Source organism: Pseudophryne corroboree, chromosome 2, assembly GCF_028390025.1.
Source record: "Pseudophryne corroboree isolate aPseCor3 chromosome 2, aPseCor3.hap2, whole genome shotgun sequence".
Classification (NCBI taxonomy): domain Eukaryota; kingdom Metazoa; phylum Chordata; class Amphibia; order Anura; family Myobatrachidae; genus Pseudophryne; species Pseudophryne corroboree.
Genome location: NC_086445.1, coordinates 189,879,246 through 189,886,247, shown reverse-complemented (window position 1 = coordinate 189,886,247; position 7,002 = coordinate 189,879,246).

Here is a 7,002-nt window from a genome sequence, read left to right as displayed (position 1 = left end):
TTTGGAGCAGTCAGTGTATTAGTGTGGGGTAAGGAGGCGAGTGTGTTAGGGATTATAGGAAAAACCTACAAAAATAAGGAAATTGTCTACAGCCCTCCACCACTTCTAATTCTAATCATACTAAGTTGTAGTATACGGTACCTATCCATTAATAGCGAAACCCTGTGCCATGTTTTTGCTGTTGATGGATATGTGCAATAAAATGTAATGTGTTCTTATTAATAAGCGGTTCTGTTGACTTTATAAGCTAAACTCTTAATATCCTGTTACTGTTTGGCTACATCCTTATCAATGCTTGTTTTACTCCTTTTAAAAACATAATTTTCTTACCCGCTTTTTCTAGAAGAGTGGGAATTCTATGGTCCTGAACTTGACGTTTCTAATAAGCTCCAAATATTGGTCTAGGGCCTGATACATAGCTGAGCGTACACCCTGTTACATAGCATATTTTGTGGGACTCTGGTTTCTGGAAGCTACAACACTGGTAAACAAGGAAGAGTCATCCGCGCTTCCATTGCATCTACACTGGAGAGGCGGCACTGGTTTGTAATGGGACAATCTCATGTAATCAAGTTCTGCGAGGGCAAAATGTGGGCCACACGGAGCTGGACATAAGGGAACTTCTGCCTGGTTGGAGGTGTATCTTTAGCACCTAGTACAGGACAGATGCAATTGCTCACTGATGGCGATGATTAATAAGTTACCAACCAGATAAACACCCAGGTTGCTTACATCTAAAGAGGTGTACAATGCTGCATATGGGCATATATATGGATTTTTCCTTCTGCACGCTCATCTTGAGCTATATAAGCCCATTTTACTGCTACGCTACACCAGGCCCATCTTCTTTCATGCAACAGAATCATAAAACACTGTTCTTTTCTTTAAGCTATGCAAAAGAACTCAAAGAGGAATGTAAAAGATATTACCAGTGTGACCTAGCAAATGCATTGCTGTTTCTATTAGGCCCAGGATGAGCGCAGCACCTGCGATCCCGGAAGCCTCTGAGAGCATGGCATGCTTCTTTTGATGCCCAACCATCCTAGGTGCTGCAGTTGTGCGCTGCTCCTGCTGGGCTTCCAGTGGTAGCCCTTAGTAGGAACCAGATAAAGCTTATCCAGCCATAGCGCTGGTGTCATTAATGGATTTTAGCAGAGGCCACATACATTTTTACTTTTGATATATTTCATTACTATCAGAGACTCTCCTATAAGTGGGTACATCCTGACACATAGCTACATGTTTAAGGGGGAAGATACAGACAGCATCGAACTGGGGCATGAAGGGCTCATGAGGGGGGTGGAGGGGATGCAGTTGTAGGGGCCCATGCTTAGGAGGGTATCCAATTAGCCCCGAAGCATTTTCAGATGATAAAAATGGCCATATACCACGCTTTATGACCAATGGTTATTATCACAGTATCCAATTAGAGGCTGTTTTTAATAGCTGAAAATACCTGCCCCCGGAGAAACTATTAGCAGTGGTAAAGTACCGCTGCTAATAGGATATTCCCCTTAGTGGTGCACCACAGAGGTTTGGCTAACCATTAGTGAGGGCATAGTCTGGGCCCTTTATTATTTATTAACAGTTTCTTATATAGCGCAACTTATTCCACTGCACTTTACAATTTTGAACAACAGTAATAGAACAAAACTAGATAAAAACAGACGGGCATAGAGGCAGAAGGGCCCCAGCTAGCAAGCTTACAGTCTATAGAAAATATATATATAAAACAAAAGAAATAGTCGGCACTCCTGAATAAAAGTACAAAATACCTGCCCTGGTGCCCTCTGTGGTATGTGTATAACAATAATATCATGTCCAAGATGGCAACACTCACAGGACGTAGTAATAAAGAATCAGAAGACAATATTCGTTCGTTCAACATTTCAGTCCTGGAGGACCTTTATCAAGAACCCAGGTCCACCAGGACCAAAAGGTTGAACGGTCGAAAATTGTCTACTGATTATTTATTACTAAGTCCCATGAGTGCCGCCGTCTTGGACACAATATATATATATCGTAGAAAAGATGCAGCAGCACTCGGAGTCCTATTTCAATTCAAAGTGTATTCCAGACCAATCTCACAGCATACCAAAGTTTCGGGGCCGTCCCGCATGCACATATCCATTAGATAGATAGATAGATAGATAGATAGATAGATAGATAGATAGATAGATAGATAGATAGCGATATAGCAATTACTGCTAGTACACGCATGGTAATGTACCAGTAGAAAATACATTATAGTCCTGTGCAGTATAAAGTGACATATGCATAATCTAAAAATATGCTGGTGGGTAAATTGTCTCTCAACAAAAAAATTAACCCTAGTGTGAATGTATGTGTGTGTACAATACATGTGTTAGGGAATGTAGATTGTATGCTCCACTGGGGCAGGGACTGCTATGAATGGTCAAAAATTCTCTGTTAAGTGCTACGGAATATGTGTGCGCTATATAAATAACTGGTAACAAATAAATAAATAATGTAAGTGCAGTCTGGAAATGATGATACATATCTACAGGTATAAAGGGGTAGATTCTGGTACAGATTTACAGTCATAAGCGGGTAGATGCTAATACAGATCAACAAGTATTAGGGGGTAAGTTCTGAGTTATATTTAATGTAAACATAATTTAAAGTATAAGGTGGTAGAATCTGATACCTATATACAGGTAGAAGGGGGTAGAATCTGATACCTATAGATTGTAAGCTTGCGAGCAAGGCCTCCTTACCTCTATGATTATTTCTTATATGCCAGTTTTGTTTTACCACTATTGTTTCCAATTGTAAAGCACAACAGAAACTGCTGCACTATATAAGAAACTGTAAATAAATAAATAATACCTATTTACAGGAAATTCAGGACCATGTTTAAGAGGGAGAGTCTGATACATGTTCACAGGTTGGTGCTGATACAATTCTACAGTTATAAGGGGGTAGATTCAGAAGCAGATTTTAAGGCAGAAGGGGGAGGTTATCTACCACTATGCCAAGGCTGTACTATTTGGTCAAACGTCTCAAATGCAGTTCTTCCCTAATGAGTCCAAATGCCCACATCCTCACATTATTTATTTTATTTACTCCCCCCACCTCCCCATTTAGAATGTAAGCTCTCATGAGTAGGGCCCTCTTTCCTCATGTGATTATCCTTTTCTTACTTTAATAATCTTCAACTGCACCAATCCCATGGTTTTCTGCCACCAGTTCCTTATATAGCGCAGCAAATTCTGTTGCGCTTCACAATTAGAAACAACAATGTTAAAACAAAACTGGGTGATAACAAAGTCATAGAAGTAGGAAGGCACTGCTTGCAATCTATAGGGAAATAGCCATTGACACATAAGGATAGGTGCTATCTATTCCATATTTGTCCACCAGATTGCAAAGGTTCTTGGTGGGCTACATAATATAGCCACACAGCAATGATGAACTGGGATCAGGAGGAAGGGAAAGTGAAGAAAGAGAAAATATGTGACGTGTGCATTGTACAATGGGGATGTAATTGGATAAGAAAGCTTATGAAGGTTATGTGATCGGTTCTGGAATTTGATAAGCCTGCCTGAGTATGCTTGAAGGTCTAGCGTGAAGATCTAAAGAATGCTTGAAGATCTAGAGACTAGAGGAGAGTCTTATTGTGTGTGGGAGGACGTTCCATAGAGTGGGTGCAGCCCAAATAAAGTTCTGAATCATGCATGGGAGCGAATACTGAGTGTGGATGAGAGCCTCAGATCTTCTGAAGAGCAAAGAGTTTGGTCTAGGAGATAATTTGAGATAAGCGAAGAGATGTACGTTGGTGTAGTTTGGTTAACAGCCATGTGTGTGAGTAAAAAAAATTATATTGAATACAGTAGAATACAGGTAACCAATGGAGGGATTGACAGAGTGGATCTGCAGACGCTGTACGTCTAGTGAGGAAAATTAGCCTCGCAGGTGCATTCAGAATGGATTGTAGTGGTGAGAGTCTATTTTTGGTAAGACCAGTAAGATGACTATTGCAATAATCAATGTGGGAGATAATGTGAGCATGTATGACTACCTAACCAATGCAACAATCTCAACTACTGGATTTGTATGCATGAGAAAAACATTTTGAATCTCAACAACTGAAATAAATGGAGTTTAAGAAGAACTTAATATGGCCTTTCATAGACTTCTGCGAGTAATGCAACAAGCCATGTCATAATAGACCATCTTAAAGCTGTCTCTAGGAAGGTGGCAGGTCTATGCCTGCTATCCAAACAATCAAAGCCATTCTTTTTGGGGGTTTTTTGTTGTTGTTTTTAAGTTGTTCTGCAACAGGGGGTTTCTGTGGTTTTATCAGGTTCCGGTCTGGTCTGCTCCTCTGTGTGTAGAAGATCAGAAGATGCCATTTGATAAACCAGGCATGCACAAAAACCAGGGGATATAGAAAGAGAAAATTAAAAAACAACCCCCCCCCCCCCTCCCCCACACAAAACAAAACAAAACAGACTAAAGAAGATATATGGTGCATGCTCCCAAACCTCCATGGTATAAACAGTGAGCTGGTAGTAAGATTAGTCTGACCCAAAACATCTGTGGTGAAAGGCAATAAAACAGTTGGATAGGCAATTTTCCCAGAATCTAAAAGCTTCATAAGACATAAACAAATACACAGATAACCAAAATGCTGTATGCCAGCTTAGCCTTTGTGTGTGTTGTTTTGTTCTTGTTTTTATGTTGTTTGTTTTAAACACTTTGTATACCTTAATATTAAACATAATAGTACACCTACAATTCTTTTCCATTATTATAACAACATGTGTAAATATAATTGTGTTCATTACATAGGGTCCTGACTAAATCAGTTTCTTATTTTGGTGTTCATTTGTCATCTTTTGGGGAACTATTTTAGGTCAGTGGTTAGCTATATTTTAGTGAGAGATCACAGATCTGCTAGTAGGCAAGCTGTAGTTGTGGTTATGTAAGCAATTGTGGATACATAAGCTGAAAGAACATGCTGGGACTTGTAGTTTCATAAAAAGTTGGAGACCCACATACTGCCTCAGCCTGGATAAGTAAGTGACAGCTTTGTTCTCATGCTTTACATTCTTATTCTAAACACATATAATTCCTGCAGACTTGTATATATATACTCACACTGCATGAATTCAATTCTGAATATATTTTGCGTAAGCTACATTATGGGCTGATTTAGAGCTGAGGGTGGAATTTGCAGCTGAGCGACCCATTGTATTTTATTTTGTGCATGTATGATAAATACTGAATGTTTTTTCTTACTATACATACATACTGGGCAGCTCTGTTTTAACTCTGTAGTTCAATTTTTTTTTTTTTGCAATTGCGCTACACCACGCCTTCATATGCTACAATAAATCACCCCCTTCCCCCAGCACAAAATGGTTCTTACTGTTGCAATTTTTTTGCTTGAACATTGGGTTTGCCCCACCTGTAAATCAGCTTTGTATTTCAGTTTGCTACAGTGAATAAGCTATATTTCTTGCTATTATATATTTTTAATTAACTTTTATATTGTTATGGATACTACATATTATAGCAGTTTTAGATTAGTATAACTCTGGGAATTCACAAGAACTGACATCCATCAGTATATTTCCAAAGATGTCAGTCTGCTGTATGTCATTTTTAATTAAAATTCAGTACCCAATATTTCTACTCTTCCGCTCATGTACTAGCAGTCTCGAATACAGGGTCTCTCAATATTTGTGTCAGGTATTCCCCTTATGATAGTATTTTTTTTTTGGGGGGGGCAAATGCCCCATAAATTAAACCCCCAAACTCTATAAAAATATACAAATAACTATTGTGTGTCTTTGAATCCTTAGAAAATTCTAATTCTAATGTGTTTTAAAAATGTTTTATTTAAATGTAATGCACACATGTTTACACTTGTTAGCTGAATTCATCAGGTAGAAGTACCCCTTGACTCTGTCTGAAGTACCCCTGGGGGTAGCACAGGTTGAGGGACCCTGTTCTTATACCTGCTGCTACTAAACAATAGCTGAGACTGGAGTGTCTGCTAGGGTGAGGCTAGAAGACCCTTCTGAATGCCACTATTGTCCCAGGATGGGGTCATGACCGGGAAAATGCAAAACTAACCTACTGCCAAACATTGCCAATTTACTTTAAACATTCATTAGCCTGGTTTTCCCAAGCAAAACATTGAGTAACTGAGCTCCCTCTCTTCTTTACATGCTCCAACATTTATCATATTCCACCATTTAATACATTGTCTTCTAGCTAACTTTATGTCCAAATGTGTAGACATTCTTTCTAAAAGTAAATATTTAATAAATTAAAATGAATTAGTTTATAATGTTCCAGATAGGGAGATAGCTATTGATGGATACATAACACACACACACACACACACACACACACACACACACACACACACACACACACACACCATATGACATATGTATATATATATATATATATATACACACACACACACACACGTCGATAAGTGCACACACAATCACTTACAATTGCACATTGACGTGCAATACATTCATAGGTATAGCTTAAGTATATTAATACGATTAATCTGAAATGAATTGTTGCATAGATTTATTTATGTTTCGAAAAGAATTGTATTTTCTTCTTTTGAGTTTGACCTTGCAGTAACGTGCTTTTGCTGGTACAGGATAGCAGGATAACTTAATTCTCTGCATGACCAGTTATGTAATAAGTGGAATTCCTCTTGTAAATATCAATGTGTTACTCAGTAACCATTAGTATATTATCTTTCATTTCTGCTTCCCATAAAGGCTCGGGGACTTCAAACATCGAATATAGAACATTTCATTTCCCTCGCATAAAATATTTACAGATAATCTCACTCTATAGTGCAGGGTGTAAATCTTTATGAATATGAATTTTAGCTTGCACTTCCATGGATTCAACGATGATCTAATATTTGTTGACTTTATTATAATATCCCAAAAGGTGTGAAGTAAATTAGAAATACACTTGGTTAAAGTTTATTGCACA